General features: G+C 35.6%; 1 protein-coding gene across 6 annotated transcripts in view; it reads right to left on the bottom strand.

The window, feature by feature from the left end:
* Positions 1–19,750, bottom strand: part of LOC127853941 (uncharacterized) — a 122,722-nt gene that overhangs the window by 18,256 nt on the left and 84,716 nt on the right. For 3 of the 6 annotated variants that reach the window (XR_008036800.1, XR_008036801.1, XR_008036802.1), the window contains exon 2: positions 94–194. The exons of the other annotated variants lie outside the window; for them this stretch is intronic. The gene's annotated coding sequence lies outside the window, so the exon portion shown is untranslated. The remainder of the gene's footprint in view (positions 1–93; positions 195–19,750) is intronic. 6 annotated transcript variants of the gene reach the window in all.

Raw genomic sequence — 19,750 nt, 5'->3', positions numbered from 1 at the left:
GAATAATGCATTCTAATTGTACTTGAACCAGATAGCATTGACAGCACAAGGCTTCAGACCCCCCAAAAGTGTGAGGCTTTCAATAGTGCTTACCTGATACCAGACCGCAATGCCCAAGACGGTAACATTCTCCCGGAACTGCACAGGCCGCATCCGCAGCATAATCCTTAAGCTCAATCATGGTCTGGCTGACTCTGAAATAGTGAAATCTGAATTTACAGATGCTGCTTTTTCTACAGGTTATGAGTTTATTGCCTATCTTATTAAAAGCAATCACAATGACATGCTAAAGAAGACATGTGCATTTCTGAAAAGACATACAGCTGCCCGATACTTGACTAGGAAAAGGCGCTATGGTCTTCACTCTGAAATTCATTACTCTAAGGGCTTAACAGAACCAAAGCCAGATCTTACAGTTAAATGGCCCCACCTACAGCTAAATATGCTCTATAGGTTGAAAATAAAGTTATTTGTCTGCAGAACTAGCGCTATTAACTCATCAGCTATGTTGCTCCACCGGCCGCAATTCTGTAAACATAGTGTATATATGGAAATACCTAGTCTACCTCATGCGACGCACCACTACGTCCACTGTAAATACACAGCTAAGTTAGTACTTTAACGAACAAGCTGAAATTCATGTTTGAATTAAACAATCAGTATGATGACTCTCATTGAAATCATGTCCAGTGCACCAGTCAGAGCAAGACAGCTAGCGGATTGTTGACCGTCTGCGGCTCAAGGGACAAATGGTCAGGCCTACAAACAAAGAGAAAAATGGCATAAATGGGTTGCATTCATGTGATTTGGCATATTTTTTTATCTTGCTCTCCACCTGAAACTTCAATCTTTGGACATAATAATATTTACATTCAAGATTTGTTGGAAATGTAACCCTTACTTGTCCATATCAGGTCCCCCTCCCATCCGGAACAGTCCAAAACCACCTAAAACATCCATTTGAACCAAAATATTGACATCTCTCATCTATTTTAGCACCCAAATCATCAAAACATTCATTAAAATTCATGCTCTACTTGTCTCGCTTGCAGACGAATCCATGTGACCTTGACATTGCAGTAAATGTGCTTTTTTAAGGTTATATTACACTAATTCCGATTCCCATAGGGTCCCTTTATAAAACTGACAACTTTCACAGCATTTTTCTTGCCTTTTCGACGTATCAATTTTTCCGAACCTGGTATCATTTTAAAGATGGATCTGTCCTCTTCCAATAATTGCAATCAAAAACATAACGTCTCGCAACTTCTAAGAAAGTAAATCGCTGTCGAATGAACCCAACGTAGAAAAACGTGTTTCGGAATCCTAATTTAGACAAAAGCCCCACACAATAGAAAACACACCCTCAAAAGTCCATCTTTTAAGATAGCTTCCAATCCAAGGCATCAAAGTACTCCAGACACATACAGGATATTACAAATAACCACAAAAGACATGTCTCACATTGTTAAATGGCTTATATTCAAGAAGAGAAAAGGAACTCTTTAGAAAAAGGCACTACTTTCGAATGGACCACGGAGGGATACACAATGATTTAGTGTAATGTAACCTCAAACAGACAGAAACAATTTATTGAAAAGTATTAGGGCGACAGAAACAATTACCGTAAAGGAAAGGTTAAACTCAAATAAGATCCGGATTCGAAACCGATTTTACCAATAACGGTTAGATCCGCGAATCCTCGTTTGGATCCGCGAATCTCGGATATTTCGGATATCCGTTGCAGCCCTACTAGTTGCACAGGGAACCTCGAACGCGTTGGCGACCTATAAAATAGTAACTAAATTAACTTCTGTGCTATACAAAGTTTTTTTTTGCAGAACATAAATCATTCTCATAGAAGAAACATGGTCTAAAAACAGCTTTGTGATGCTGGTTTCAGTTTGAATGACAATAACAATTTTCGTTACACAGCCAGTGAGCTTGATGAACAATGCGCAAAACTGTATAACGCTATAAGCATTTTGCAAGATGAGGGGTCGAGTGATATGCGTGAAGATGAGCAGGCTGCCTATTTCTTGCAGCAAATTATTACGCAGCACAGCAGCAATGACTCCACCAGTAGTAATAGTAGTACAATGAAATCGCACAAACGCAAAGCGTGTACAGATTCTTATAGCCCTGTTAGCAAGAAACCTAAGGGGTCGCGAAATGTGAAACAGGACTCAATTTCAAATGCAGCTAAGATGTGCGACTCTGTTGAAGAATACATAAGCGGCAAGATGAAACCAAATCGTTTGTCACTAAATGTCAGACAAGTATATCTAATCTGAAAAAGGCATTACAGGAAGTGCAATCGGATGAAAAAAGCTGGAAGAAACCGAAAACAAAGTCAAATTTGTCAAATCTTGCTACATCCGTGGCACAAACTATTGCCGGTATGCAAAATGACATGCGGAACTGTGATTTTGACTCCTGCATTTTTTGTAAAAATGAAAGCAACTCACCTAGGGTTATCAGCAAGAAATGCGGACACGGGTTCTGTTGTATGAACTGTATTTTGAAGTACTGGGATTTTGTGTATGGTGAAAATGGTGGATGCGTGCTTTGTTTGAAATGCAAATTGCAATATTATGACGACTGTTATTGTCAAATTGGTTCTCGGTATGTCATTATTGGTTAACTATTTGTCAATGTTTTAATTAAACCAAAATGGACTGCTATTTTACTGTATGTCTCATAAGAACATGCAATATGGCTATACATATGCTTAACACATATGTTTTCCTCGTGCATACACTGCGTTCTCAAATTAAATACCAGAGCTAGGACTTAAACCTAGATCTCCTTCTAGAAGAGAAGGTATTCTACATTGAACTACTCTGGCAGTATGAATTGATCAGCACCGTTAAGTTGTCACGTCTAACATATTTTGTTCATGAGACCCGATAGTGCTATATAATCACAACTTTTCACCCATATGCATTTTTGATAGAACACAAACATCAGCATGTGAGTTGTTCTGTGTTCTTTACTGCTTATTTTAGTGATAATTTCATCAAGATATGACCATCCGTTCCGGAGAAATACAATTTTAGCGCGACTCAGTAAACGTTGATTTGTATCGAAATCGCTATGTAACGACATTAGTTTAACAATGTGGTTGCGTGTTTCGACTGTAGTTGTGTCACCTTTCAGAGTATTTTGAAGTATAATACACGCAAATGCACGGAAATGAACTGCCTATCCAACGTTGTGCATTTCGTAGTAGTATCAAGAAAGACAAAACTGTTTCCTTCCTTGCGAACGTACATTTTACGGAAAAAACGCCTAAGCACAGTTATTAAAGCAAAATGTTTCAACAAAATCTCTTGCTACAATCGTTCGCTATACTATACTAAAGATTTCATATAAATCTATCCACGCGTTGTTGAGAAAAAAATCGCCGATTCTCTGTTTACTCGACGTTGCGTTTTTTTTATAGCGCGTTAGCGGCCTGTAATTTTCAGCTACTTCAAGTAACCATAGGGTATCATAGGGTATGATAAATCAAAACGTACAAAACTGATTTCTCTACGTATAAACAGATTTGCAACTCTCGATTTATAGCAAATTAAATGTGCTGTCGATTTTTTCGGGGTACTGAATTTCTGTCGAAAACGTTTTGTAACTTATTGTGGTGAATACCGACCAAAATAGGGTGACTGTAGCAAGTTTACAGACCACTGCTACAATTCACTGCTAGCGTGTTGATAAAAGTACATTTGGTCAGACTTCACTCGCGAAAATTGTTTGCGCTCAGTAAGACTAGTACGTTATGGAATTGCACAAATACATGCGAAACGGCCTTGTTTTGACAGCACACCCAAGCAGTTACAATAGATTTTGCTGTAACGATTCCATCGGCGCGTCAGTTTTCAGAACAGGCTACCATCACTTCATAATATAGATTAGCAAGACTGGTCTGCTCTGTTCCTCAGCAGAGTCTGTATGTCAAATATTTAAAGAGTAGCCATAATAAATATGTATTAGAGGGAAGGCAGATTTGAATAAAAGCAAAGGAACAGAGATAATCTAGGAGAGACGGGTGTTGAGCGTAGACATTTAATGCTACAAGAAGTTTGAGTGAGTGTATATATGTCAGAAACATTAAACGTTCAGTGGAACATTCAGTGTTGAAAAAGCAGATTGTGTATGAAAGGATTATATTGAGCAACAGGGTCTCAAAACAGCTCTGTGGTGCTCGTTTCAGTTCGAACGATGATAACAATATTCGTGACACAGCCAGTGAGTTTGATGTGCAATGCACCACCCTATATGAAAATGTGCAAGATGACTGATCGCGTGATATGCGTTAAAATGAGCAGGCTGAAAAAAGTATTGGAGCAAATTATTACGCAGCACAGCAACAATGACACCACCCGTAGTAGTAGTGTTATTTCAACGAACTCGCACAAACGCAAAACGAGTACGGTTTCTTATAGCCATTCAAACCAGAAACCCAAGGGATCGCGAAAAAAACGGGACTCAAACTCAAGTAATCAGCAGCCATTCGCTTTCATCGAAGAGTACACAATACGGCAAGATCAAATGAAATCTTAATATCAGGCTAGAGTCGCTGTTATTGAGCATGCGTTACAGTATGTACAACCTGAAGAAGGGAACACACCGTAGACAAAATCGTGTTTGTCAAAAGCATCTACAAACATTTCAAATGCTATTCAGAATATCAAGAACAATATTGACTCGTGTTTATTTTGTGAAAAAGAAAGCAAACCACCTCGTGTCATCAGCAAAAAATGCGGACACGGGTTCTGTTGTATGAACTGTATTTTGTGTATGGGAATTTGTGTATGGTGAAAATGATGGGTGCGTGCTTTGTTTGAAATGCAAATTGCAATATGATGACCACTCTAATTGTCAAATTGGTTCTCGGTATGTCATTATTGATTGACAATTTGTTTGAATAAAGGGAACAAAACCTCACAAATGCCTGTTTCGTGTTATCTAATGTCTGCAGCGAGAGATATATGAAATAAGCTTGGTACAGTAGCCAATATTCTTTGCAGATAACATTTCTAAAAGAATGAACTATCACGCAAAATGGTATCCGGGCAATCGCTCCTACGGACAATCGCTCCTACGCTAAATTTGACAGGGCGGACAATCGCTCCTACGCTAAATTTGACAGGGCGGACAGTCGCTCCTACGTTTTTTTGACAGGGCGGACAGTCGCTCCTACGCTGTTTTGACAGGGCGGACAGTCGCTCCTACATTATTTTGCCAACCCGGACAATCGCTCCTACATTCTTTTGTCAACCCGAACAGTCGCTCCTACATTATTTTGACTCCACTGCACAAAGTATACGCCGATCAAAGGCTAACACCTATAATTAACAGACAATTAAAATAACCGACTTGTTAAAAGTAAGCCGATGCAACATGAGCCGATCAATGCGATTTTAATTAATTAATTTACTTATTAAGAAACTATGTTACAGTTTGTTGATTCTTTAAATGTAATTTAGCAAACTGTGAAAACAATAGGTATAATTTATTTTTTTCATACAAAGTATTATAAATTTCACGAAACAAAGTATTTCATGTACAGCTTTTTAGATGGGTACATAAATACATTATAATTAATATACTTGTAGTACATTCAACATACATAATGCTTAGTACAAGAACATTCCTCAACATTTTTTTAAACTAGTAAGACTGCTTAGCAAGAAAAAAACACAGTAAAAGCTGTAACATCCATGAAAACACAAATTGATTGTTTAGCAATGAAATGAGTTGTAGAAATGTAACGAGCTGCATCAAGGCTGTACACTCTGACCAGATATCATCAGTACAATGAAAAAATGCATGGACATACACGTTCATTTCTCAGACTAAATGTTTAATGATTTTTATCAGATCTAAACTACTTAGATATTTGAGTACTGACATAACTTTTGAGACAAGAAACATGTATTAACACAAAAGGGATGTTATTTTATTGTATGTCTCATGAAAACATGCAATATGGCTAGAAATATGCTTAACAGATGTGTTTTCCTCATGCATACACTGCGTTCTCAGATTCAATACCAGAGCTACGACTTTTTCATAAATTCATGCCAGTGCAGCACAGAGCTGTATTGAAATCAATTTTTGTGACCAGACATGTTCATTCTGGCCAAAAAGCATAATTCCCTAATATTCGCATTAATCGGCTGGATAGATTTTAGCTTTTTATGTGTGAACTTCCATTGTTTTGTACGTTATATCCGTTTGCTAAGTACGATGCTGTTTATTAAAGTTGCTATCGAATGATTGCATCGCTGTCGGCTAATACTATTACCGATACTGTAATCGGGCACAAATAGAAGGAAAAACATCGTGTCATAGAATTTTATTTTTATTTGAACATTTTTAAAGTCACGATAGCAAGAAGCATATCAATAAAGCATGCAAAGTACACCAACAATTCCAGAACAAATATAAGGAAAAACATCATGTCATAGAATTTAAATTTTATTTGAATTTTTAAAATAACGATATCATGTACGTTTATAAATAGAAAAATATCAATAAATCATGCAAAGTCCTTTCGTTGGTGACATGATTCCACAGATTTGTAGTAGACCGCGCATGTGTAAAACTAACTTCACACACAATACACGTTGCGGTCTTCTGATCCACAGACCGTGTAAAGTATTTCCATACTTTAGAAGAGGCTGGTGGTATTTTCAGATTAGAATTATGATCCCTTGATGATGTTCTAATTTACAGCATTTGTAACTTTTAGTAATTCACATATTTTAATGCCTATTCAAACTGTGATTTCAGAAACTAAATTATTATTCGCAAGTCAAGTGAAGCCTTTAAGTGACACCTAATTGACAAACAACAGTTCGGGCCCTTTGCGCGATTTGAGTAATTCACACATTTAAATGGCTGTACATACTGTGATCACATCAACTTAATTATTATTCGCCAGTCAATTGAAACCGGCATCCCATTGACAATAACAGTTCGGGGCCTTTCTTAGAGCGTGTATATTGCATTTCGCAATCAACACTGATACGGGCCGCGTTATCAGTTTGACACGAAGCGGCATTAAATATTGGTGAAATTACGTTTGGAAAAAAATGCGAATATATTTTTTATTATTCGAATGCTGACCATTCAATCGAATATTCGAATAATTTTGCCATTCCTATTAATTTTCATCAAGAACTGCTACAGGCATGATCAGATAATTCAAAATTGTTGAACCAGGGCTGAGTTTCAATTGCATACAGCCTCAAAAAATGCTTTCTTGACTCATAATATCATAATATGGTTTCACAGTATCCGCCAGAACTGGGGATTGCACCCAGATTTCTTTCTCACTTTGACATGAGAAAGCGTTTTACTTTAAACGATTTCGACTTTTGATAAGATCAACCAGGTAGAGTCAATATGCATTGAAATGATATTGGACATGCCTGCAAAATAGCCATTTTTTTCATTCACATCCATCTGAATATGTTATGTGTGCTTGCTTGAAGAATTTGCTAATATATATACTATAGGCAATGGTCAGAAAAACTGACTCGGGACAGACTTACAAAAGATGGCAGAAAACACAATTTGTTCACAAAAAAATTAAAAACATGTGTGACCAACCATTAGCATGCTGGTAAAAGAAGCATTTCGTGTGCTTATAATTTTTTTCCAGTTTCTGACTGTTTGCACAGGTTATTGCGATAATGTGAAATATGTTTGCATTCAAGAGACAACATTAAAAAAATGTCTTACAAGTGTTTCACAGTTTTTGGGTAGAAAAAACGCACAAAGAAACACAAACGTGTAGCATTTTTCATGTGGATGAATATATCCTTTATTGAAACACACCGAAAACTGCAGACTAATCGCAATTCTGTAGCGAATACGAGTCAAAATAACAACGCAATGAAACGCTAATGCTTAACGTATACAATTTTAGTGCAAAGCGCGGCTAGCCAGGGATCATCGGATGCTTAACAGTTGTCAACACCGCATCGAAAACATTTGCTGCGATCGTGTTGATTCAAGTTATATAAACCGCAAGCTGATATATTGGTTTGGAATGATTTGAGGAGACCAGTATTAAAATGTTTTGAGTCGCTCAAAAGGGGTTTCCGTGTATCTGTGTGATGTATACATAGCGTCAGTTTCATCCATGTTTTGAGAGGTTTTTCTGTTAGAAATGACCAAACGATACGTGATTTGTCCTTCTCGATTGTGCTGTTAACAGTATGAATTCGCCTAAGCAGAAACCATATTTCGGGCTTGTCAAAATAAGTTCAACATATTAGACCACGTCGTTTTCTTCCAGCATTGTGAGTAAGAAAATTTGGCAGATTTGTGGGTTAATATATTACTTTGTGTATAAGATAAATCATTGCAACTAAATTGTTAACCAAGCTCTGTACGACAAAACAAATACAGTAGTTACCTGCCGAACCACATAGCAAATTTTGATTTCATGACAACAACCTGATATTTAGGCGGGGGTAGTTTTACAAACAGGCTACCATTCCCATACATATGAACCATTTTTAGATGTCCAATAAAGAAAAGATATCTTGCTAACCGCGCATATGCTATATTTAGTTTCGCTTTTCGTTTATGACGCACTAGATTCCCTGTTGAAGTATTCATTGGAATAACCGACCGAAACAGAGCCGAACAAATGTATGTGTTTAGTTGCACGTCACGTTTCTGTGTTATGTACATAATACTTATTTTCCTAAAAGGCTGAAATATGTATATACTTTACATGTTTAAAATATATAACATAACATTATATAAGGACTGATAAGTATATACTGTATACAATACCGCTCGAAATACGTTAATTATCGCTATAGGATCAACAACGTGTATCACCTTAAACATACGTTTTTTACTTTGCCCTAATACTAAACGTATTTCCCGACGGATTTTAATTATGAAATATATTGTTGGTCATAGAAGAATAGTTAAATTCGCGTTGTTTGACCATGCAGAAGGTTGTAATCATGTTGTTGATTTATTTTAAAATCTCTTTTTTTGATTCAACAAGAAATTTAATTCCCTGTGGGCCTACAAGTTGCGACAACGTAGGCTACGAATCATGTATTCGTCCGCCGGACGTACGCACTGAGGCGGACTCTCTTTGCTATTCTTGCGAGGATCTGACTCGATACGGAGACCCTTATGACCCCGCGGACACCAGACAGGACTGCGCGTTGTACTGCATAGGTATTATTTCGTCATTGTATATATTTATCTTAACGATTTATTGTGAATCTATTAAAACTGCATGTGCAGATTAGTAAGTTTAAAGACTCGCAGTAAATGCTTTTGACATTTTCAATTTGCTGATTATTGTGTTGTATATGTTTTTCACCTTTAATCGAATGCTCATAAGCAGTCTAATAATTTGACATCAATGAAATTATTATTTCTGTCATATAGATAAGGCAGTGGAGAAAAAAGAGCAAATATGGAACCAGTCGCAATAATCTCGGAACCGAACATGGCAGCGCCTTGTCATAGAAAAGGACAACAAAATATCTATGTTACGGAAAGTATATCATAGTCATAACTAGGGAAACAGAGCGCATCGAAACAGAACAAAATATATCAGGAATCGAATATAGCTTAAGGTAAACTTGTTTATTGTGGGTAAATGCGCTCGTAATTTAAAATTCAGTAGGGTTACACGTTGGTGAGCAGATTTCTTAACGTTTTTGACAATAACATTATTTTATATGTGTTATGATGACATTGAACGTCGTATATGTATACACATTATCCGTGTGAATTTCAGATTGTGATCTGTTAGTGACCATAGCGTTTTTTTTCTAATCAGGTCAAACAACAACCAAACATGAGAATAAACATTTAAGTAGTGTGATATTTTGTAGTAAATTTGTTCGGTTGAGTTAGCCCAAAAAGTACTTCAATCCTCAATATGATGTTACTAAATCGTATAAATGATTATTCTAAGTGCCCGTCTTATCCCTCAAGTTTGTTTGAAAATTTTACACTACAAAACGCGTAAGATGTTAAATGTGCCACTCTTTACTTGTTTATCAGCACAATGAAGTGAGTCATGTTCTGTGAAGAAGGGGTTTAATGCATGTGCGTTAAGTGTCGTCCCAGAGTAATCAGGGACGAAACTTTCCGCTTCTATGATAATTTTCATTTAAGAAAGTCGCTTCTTAACAAAAATCCAGTTTAGGCGGAAAGTGTCGTACCTGATTAGCACGTGCGGACTGCACAAGCTTATCTTGGACGACGCTTTACGCACATGCATTAAACCACCTTTTCACAGAGCACGGCCCATGTATTCTTAAGTATTGCTTACTCCCTAAACATACCTGCAATATCTAATATTTTAACTCTTCTCAAGATACGGTGGTAAGCTTAACCTGACTTGATGCGTGAAGTCGGTGTTAGTTTACCTGTAACAGTCTAAAAATGTTGATGCTTAATATTTTATATCCATGACAAAATAAGATTTGTGATAGCAGGATTTCGGAAAGAAATCCATTCCGCGATTGTAAGAAGACAATATTAGTATTGCATTCAATGGAAACCGCAGGGCATTGCAAAGTGGACTTTTGAACAGAGAAATGTAAATCAATTAATACAAATAATTTAACCTCTTGTTTTTAATGATGATGATGGCGAGTGTGTTGATGATGATAGTGCTGATGAAAAATACATGTAACTTTGTTTGTGGAAGCGCATCAATGATGGCGACCATAATGCTGATGCTAAAAAGTACAAGGAATGCCAAGATGATTTTGGCAATTATTAATTATCTTTTGTTGAAAAGGACCATATTAAGGTCGTATATATTATGTTTAATCTTTATGACGAAGATCGTCTTTTTGATGAGGATTTTAATTATGATTTTGCTATAATTTGTATGTGGGTTTGTGTCCGCGCTAGTTTGGATTTGTGTAGATTAACGTTGACTACAGATTAGATATGCGGTAATTTTTTTTTCTATTTATATTGACAGTAGTTCTACATCTTGACAAATCATACGTGTACATTAATGATATCAACATAAATATTGTTCAAGAGGCCTTAGGTTAACGAAGTTATGCTGTGCGGACCTTACTACCATTATATAATTTGGTATGGGGTTAGCCTCTGAAAATGCTAACCTGGCTTTAAAGGGGCCTTTTCACAGATTTTTGCATTTTTTAAACTTATTCATTAAATGCTTTATATTGATAAATGTAAACTTTTGATCGTAAAAGCTCCAGTAAAAAATCAAGAAAAAAAATAAAAAAAGGAAAAGAACATTACCCGGAGCAGGTTTCGAACCAGTGACCCCTGGAGTCCTGCCAGAGTCCTGAAGTAAAAACGCTTTAGCCTACTGAGCTATTCCGCCGAGTACGCATTCTTGATGTATTTTATACCTTATATAAGCAATCTTCATAGTTTCACAAAATTTAACGACAAAAACAGAACTCTCCAAATTATTCAATCGTTTCGCGTTGCAACGCTTTATAATTTTTAGGTTTTAAAATCGTCAAAAGATGCATATAATGGCTATATTAGAGCATGGTTAATGTTCAGCATTACTGTTTCCTCACAAATATCATAACTAAAAGGAAAACTTACGAATCTGAAACAACTTTTTTCAATTTTGTCAATTTACCAAAGCGTGAAAAGATCCCTTTAAACGGCTGCAATGACGATATGCGAGCAAATCCGATATGTATAACCGATCAAAACACTTCACGGAGGAACGGGCGGTTCAAACAAATCATACATATCGCATGCGAGAAAACGCCGACCCGATACTGTAATTTGGTATGGGGTAAGCGTCTGAAATAAATAACCTGGCTTTAAACGGCTGCAAATGACGATAGGCGATAGAATCCGTTATCATGCATAACCGACTATCAAAACGCTTCTCGGAGGAACGGGCGGTAGTTACAGATCATACATATCGCATGCGAGAAAACGTCGACCCGAAATTGTACGGACTGCGTTTTAAAATAACGTTGAAAAACCCAGACAAATAAACAACGATGGACACTTATAAAATATGTTTCATAGACACAAATTTCCCACGTACATTACTGATATCAACATGCGAGAAAACGCCGACCCTATATTGTACGGTCTGCGTTTTAACATAACGTTGAAAAAACAAACAAACAGACAAATTAACAAGGTAACAACGATGAACACTTAAATGTTTCATAGACAAAAATTTCCAATGTTCATTACTGATATCAACATGCGAGAAAACGCATAAGACGCATAAATATGTTTCTATATGTTTCATAGAAAATCATTTCCCGCCCTTAAACTGGATAGTGCAGATCGATTAGTCATTGTCGGCTCGGGTACTACTTAAATGTACCCCGGGTACTCTTAAGTATACTTACATGTACCCCGTGCACGGTAAATATACTAACACGTACCCGGGAATTTTAACGCTAAATCGGTCGTTGTCGACTTTTTTTTTAACTTCAGTACATTCACATTTATGTCAATTTTGTGTAAAATGGCCTCTTTATTATCAAAACTCATATTCAAAAAGCATGTTGATGCAGTTTTATTTAAAAGAGATGTTTGTTTAAGATAAACAATATCGTTTAACGGTAATCGGTAGCAGGTTTTACGACATCGGATTTTCGGCGGGAATACAACTCGGGTATAGTCTAAAATCGACCGGGTACGTTTAAGTATATTTACCCTACCCGGGGTACATGCAAGTATACTTAAGAGTACCCGGGGTACATGTAAGTAGTACCCGCGCCGACAATGACCAATCGAGCTCTAGGAGCGATAGTGCAAGTCGTAAATTGGGATGCCAAAGATGCTTTATACGTAGAAGAAGCAAGTTACAAAGCTTAAGTTAACGGATATTTAACGGTGGCTTGTTCGAAACATTTTACGCACAATTACTATACGTTGATATTGGGAATACTGAATTGTTGAAGATCTTAAACGGCATTTTAAAAGTTTTTAATTAGAATATTGAATTTAAATAAATACAGAACTACAATGTCTGATGTAGTGTTTATATTTGTAGCAGTTATTCTGATTTTGATAATTATCTTTGGATTGATAAATGGGTGTGCGAACAACAAGAATGGTTTTCTTCGAGGACCGATAACCGAAGTCAGCCGAACGAGTATAGCATTTAACTTATTTTATGTACTAATTGCAATAATCAAAGTATTTACCCATACAATCTTAGAGCATTCAATAAGAACTATTTTACGTACGAAAATGTCTTGTTAGCGATGTATTTTATAGAGCTATTACTAAAAAGTTTCTTTCAGTATCAGATGTCTTTGTATGTTTAAGCAGTTTTTAACAATGTGCGTTAGATGCCTCTAATCTTTACGGTATGCGTTTAACAGCTCTCATGGAATCGACGAGCGCAGAGAACTCGTGCAACACGGACATTCATATGCGAATGCTACTGTTCATCGTCGTGTTCATAGAACCAGCAACGTGTCTTCGTCTCAACATTTCACTGGTTGCGGATGTCTAGTGAATCCGATCCGTTTAAGTAACACTGTTGAGCGGATAGATGGCAGTCAAGAGGAGTAGAAAAACATAACGTTTGATAAAGGGGCGAAATGTGTTTATTAGTTCTAATAATAATGTGACACTGAATAGTGCTTTCATTATTGACTTATTGACACCGTGTCTCTGTTTACTCGGTGTTTTTCTTGAATTAAGTTCAACAGACTCGGTAGTTTACTCGAAAAAATGGACACAGAAGAATCCAAAAGCAACCAAGAACCAAACAGTATTTGTTCAGTTGAGGTAACACACATTATGAACTCGGACTGTCAAGTAATTATGCAAAAAACACATCCAGTAGAATGTCGCGACGGTCAACTCAGCGATGTATCGCCACAACAGGATGACAGCGGAGAAATGTGTACAGGATCAAGTTTGAATTAGCCCAAAGAAAGCGAAACAACAAAACGTCGAAATAAAACGGTTGACTTAAGCAAGTTATGTGTTCATAAAATTTTAATTAGCGGACATTGACTAAGCCTGTCAATTAAAGCAATGTAGCGAAATTTGTGGGTGTTTAAGAGGATAATGTTCAATTTAAATTTAATTGACATGCTCACAGTGTTTTGGCATTCTGAAGATCACGTTGAATTCCTCATAGAATGAACGGAATCGGACAGCTCAAGTTAGAAACCCTGCAATTATTTTACATTGAAATAGACTTTTAAAAATACTCACTTGGTATTTGAACCGGATGTCTAAATGTCTATTTTGAAGTGTCATTTTTCCCAATTGTGCACAATGTTCCTTTAATTTGTTTATAATTTTCTTCATGGTCGGATGAACGTAATGTACGACTGCTCATGCAAACAAAAATGTAGTCATGGCTCCTGTATATTTTAAGCTGATGCGTAATCTTTGTACACTAGACGCTGACCAATCTTAAATGCAAACGGACAATTCGAGATTTATGAAAATTTTCCTTACTCAAGCAAGTTGGAAAGCTAATACTACGATACATGACCACGCCAAAATGAATAATATCTTCGTTACTTGCTTGTGGAAATCTAGTGTGCATATATCGGACGAACATGAAAGGTCGTAGTACTTATTTTTTATATCCACCAAGTAAAGCATTCAAGTTAATAGAACTCAGCATTCCTGATTTATGGACCTTAATTTATCCAAAACTGTCCAAGTTGATGTTGTCTTTTAAGCGATGTTGGCGAATTACGATCAAAAGCTATAGTTTCCATAAACCAATCTTGATGACAATCTGATATTTAGCTATCAAGTGAATGCTCCTTTTGATGTTTTACATAACAAATCAAGTAAGTGCGCCTATAGATCTTATTTTACATAACGATGCAATTTGTTCGCTGATTCCATTTAATTTGTGATCGCTATTTAGCTTGATGGAGAAACATCCATTGTGCTAAGATTTTTTAATGCATATTTCGGAAAATCATATCAAACCACAATAAAGGGACAAAAAGAAGGAACGGGGATTTTCAAATCAACTGTGCGAATGTACTCTCTCTTCCCGCGTTTAAACTTTGTCACAAACGTGTCAATAAGTAGCATTTGCCAATGTTCAGTTGTAAATCACTTGTATACGCCACAATGAATCATATAGTTACACATGCATTTATTTTTCCCCTTACATCTCTTAACGCAGTTGTACTGCCGCCTTGTTTTCTGCAAGGTCGTTCGGACATTTCTATGTGATGACAATATTCGAAAGTATATTTAAAGTAAAATACTTTTTTGAGATATGAATCAAGTTTTGCAAACCTTCACTCTTTTAACTGGATACACATATCAGTATTTCATCAGCTATACAACATGTATAAATGTAATCGAGTTTGTAAATACAGTGTAAACTGTAATTATTTATAAGCATGTTTGTATTGGCTGTTGGATATTGGTAGTTGTCTTTCAGACAGTGATCAACTCACGTTGTTTATAGTTCGATACGTTGTTACGCAGGTAACACACGATGGACATTATGTACATATTAAACAAATTATATAATTGTTAGAGCTAAAGAATGTTTGTAATTCAACATATAATACGAGAAGCTTTTATCGATATTATATAATTATGGATATTGATTATGGATAATATTTATAAAATATGAAAAGTTATAGTTTTGAATACAAGTTTTGACGGCAGGCTGTGTTCCACTCGTTATATCCTTTAATCATGTATCTTAATTATATTTTAGAAAAAAAGCTCAGAGATGGTGCCTGAGACGGTTGTCATCCTGCTGACGTCAGCAGTGATCGCGTTCATCCTGCTTGTTGGATTAATACTTATGCGCAAGAAATGTCAAAGGTCAACGAAAAGTGACACAAGCGGGTATGATTTCATTAATAAATTATCCAATTAAGTTTGTCTTTTGTTAAAATTCTGCATGAGCAAAACACTTTTGCACATCATGTGTAAATTGTTTGAAAACATAATTGAAAAAAAAGTGCCGCACAGAGTCCCATTTTTTAAATAGTATCCATTATTATACTATGAATGGATTTTCACATTTCTCAGAAAAGGAATTACACATGTAAAAATCCATGGGGAGGACATGTTTGGGTATTTTGTTTTAAACGACTGACACATGGCGAAAAAAAGGCAAAAGCTTTCAGGATCGGCAGGTCAATTTCAATATAAATACGTATTTCCCATCACGGTTATTACTTTGCGAAAACATCGTTTGATATAGCAGTCTAACATCGTTTGAATTGTTGACTCTCATTTCGTACGTTTTCATGTTTGTTTATTGTCGACGCGGATAAATGTATATCGTCGACAAATGTATATCGTTAGCAAAGCAACCATTTGCGTAAATACCTACACAATTGAACAATGTACACAATAATCCTCTAGACTTAGACATAAATGATCACAATCTAATTATCTTTAACTTTTAAATTGTTTGTCTTACATGAACTGACGTTTTTTATGTTGTTAGTTTAATATTTATCAGACATATAGTGATTTGGACCAATTTATCTACACTTGAACCCGACATAACAACTAAAACTGTATATGCATCGGCAATTAATGATAAATGGCCGGCTAGATTTAGATTCCCGTAGTAATGGTTATCATGCACAATGTTTCTCGTCGGTTTCGCTCGGCTCTTCTAATCGGTGGCGGGGGTTTGTTACAATATGCGTATGCTTGTTCTATTAAAAATTTCTGAATGGAAATAAGAAGCATGTGTGTATTTTATTCTGAATATATGTGTACATTTTTGTGTTACTAATAGGCGACTTTAAACTCATGCTTTTACCAACTAGTTAACCCTAAAGCATACATCCAACTATATCTTGCGACATTTAAATAAGCATCACACCAGGCTTGATTAAACATGACTTGATTACATTTCACTAATCCGCTGAAATCATGCGAATGATCATAATAATAATCGTATGTAAACTAAAAACACGATCAAGATTCAAATGGTAAAACAGTAACTGCGCAGTATTTCTAGAGGGTTGCCTCATTTAATTGCCGGAAGGTCCGGTCTTATGAGCACCTAATCATACAATTTCATGCTTTGCGCATATAACGCTCAACTATACATGTATTCCAATTTTTTAACAGCGAAAACATCTCGCATTTGTATTGCCAATAATCAATGGTAAAACATTTGTTTGCAGTTAACAGACCTTGTCAATAGCGAACGAGTTTGTCGGAAGAAGGGGGTGAAGGACACTAACGGAACGACACAACCTACAATCCCTCTGAAGATATCGCCATATAAGGCTTGTAACGACAATGTCGTGTCGACCATAATTTGCAATGGTCTCGTATTATAACAACAGAGTGTTTGGCATAAAATGTGCCGAAACATAGTCATCATTAATATTGAATCGGTCATAGATTGTACGGTCATCTGATTATTTAGATTGAAGAACCTTACACAAATGTTATTCATTTAATCAAGTCATAGTAGACATTGAATTACCTGTACGCCTACAAAATGCGTTCTTATGTTCTAATGTGCTTTAGAGACTATGATATAATTTGTAACGACTATGCCCATTTTGTAAAAGCAACCATTTAAAGAATTGTGATTGCCAGCTACATGTCTAACAAGAACCAATAAATATGTATAGTACCAGCAGAGGAATTTCCACTTAAAATGCATTAAATGACCCGTGTAATATATTATTTTCCAAGAACCTGCCCCTTTAGTAGAGATGCTGATTCGACATTGTGACATTATTTGCGCTGCTTAAATATAAAAATCTAAATCTACAGCAAAGTTCGTGGCGTTAATATAAGACTGTTGACATCGGATAATTGTTAAATATTTATTGCCTTATTACGCTAGATATGAGGTAAGAAATATGCTATATATAATGGCATATGTTTTGTTTCAACAAGAGCACATGACTTGAGGTCATGTTTACATACTGGCGTATGACCTCGATTTTAATCGTTGCATTTTTGTGGTTTGACTGCGCAAACTTAATTCAGATTTTCATTCGCAATTGTGTAAAAATCATGTCGTCTTATCAGATAAAGTGGGGGTGTTTAAAAATAGCACACTTTACTTACGTAATAACTTAAACGACAGCTCTATTTTAACGACAAAAACCAAGTTTAAATTACAACTCTTATGCATGTACTATAGGCGAAGTATTTTAGAACTAAAGATTGCAAACCTTGACATATATTCTAAGCATGCAGCATTCAATAACACATACATTTTATTGAATAATAATAATAATAATAATAATAATAATTATTATTATTTATATTTTTATTATTTGCATACTGATGACTTATTTTGTTATTTCTAGGATGAATGAATTCATTATAACAGTTAAGGTTAACATTAAAGCTCTCTTTATTGAAATTGTACCATATTCTACGTACAACTTAAAATTGACTTTTAGTGTTGTATGATGGTTTATATATATTTTTTTCAAGTTGTATTGTTCAATTTTTGTCATGTACATTAGACGCTTTTACTAAACGCTCTGTAAATTGATTTGACGTAACTATATTTATACACTCACTATATGCATTATTTAAATCAATTTTAAAATGATTATCCACCGTATTGATTTGTTCACAAATGTTTTATTTCGAATGTACATACTTGTGAAAATAATAGAAAGTGAAAGTTGAAATGACATGACAATATAAGTTAACACATTTTGTTGCACATGCACGTATCCTGACAACGTTTTATTGTTTGAAGTTCATACAATATTAATGTTATCACATTAAAAAGTAGAAGGATTGCGTGTTTAGAAATTATTTCATTATTCCGCCGATCTTATCTTATTGTTTGAAGATGGAGAAGTGAGCTTACGCATCCCAACGCAAACGGATAATAATAACATAGTGTCGTCACGGTATAAACTGCCATAAATGCTCTATGCTAAGACTAGAGTGTTAGTCATGAAATTCAACCTAGCTGACATAAGTTATGTTTAAATACACTGGTTCACCTTTGATTTCCAGCAGCGACTAGTTTTGACGAGATCTGCTATGATCTTTATTTGCATATCGATTACTAAAGATTAGTCGGGCTTTTAAAGAGGTGTCTAAATTTGCTTTATTCAGACACAAGCTAACTATTTGCTAAAGAAGGAACGCATTTGGAAGTGCAAGAAAATCAAATATAAATGATACATTTAACTTGGTTTGAAAGTATTATTACATTCTCTTATTTCAAAAGACTAGAATCTGTTTTAGGCAAACAAGTTTAATCAAAATGAAATGCTATTATTTACAGTAAATGTCTCTTTTTATCATGTATGGGCTGACATAAGTAAAGGAGCATTATAATACGGGGCGACTTTCTAACGGGCTAAGTTAACGTGTGGTTTACGCCAATAGTTTATTGCGGCTTTTCTTGCATGAACAGAAAAATGTTTATTTATCTGAAATTCAACCTTCGTTGGAAGTATTCGTGTAATGAGTTGTTATTAATATTATGGCAAATATATTGTTTGTATTTCTACGTTTCTATGTTGCTAATATTGCTCAGATAATTTGCACATGTCTGTAAGGAGGTTTGTGGGTCTGTTAGTCGGATGGTCGGTTGTTCAGAAGACCAATGTGTTTCCCTTGTATTTCTAAGGGTTGCTAAAACAAAGGACCATCAATACAAAACTGCTTGTTAGATTGGAGAAACGGAAGACACATATCGATTTAAGAAAGTCGCAGGCCCGGGTAACATAATTATCATTCGTTTCCGCAATATTTCTAGACAAAGCGTTGACCAATTATCATCCAATTTATTTTAGTGGTA

Source organism: Dreissena polymorpha, chromosome 12 (assembly GCF_020536995.1).
Source record: "Dreissena polymorpha isolate Duluth1 chromosome 12, UMN_Dpol_1.0, whole genome shotgun sequence".
Lineage (NCBI taxonomy): Eukaryota > Metazoa > Mollusca > Bivalvia > Myida > Dreissenidae > Dreissena > Dreissena polymorpha.
This window is presented reverse-complemented; position numbering and strand designations above follow the sequence as displayed.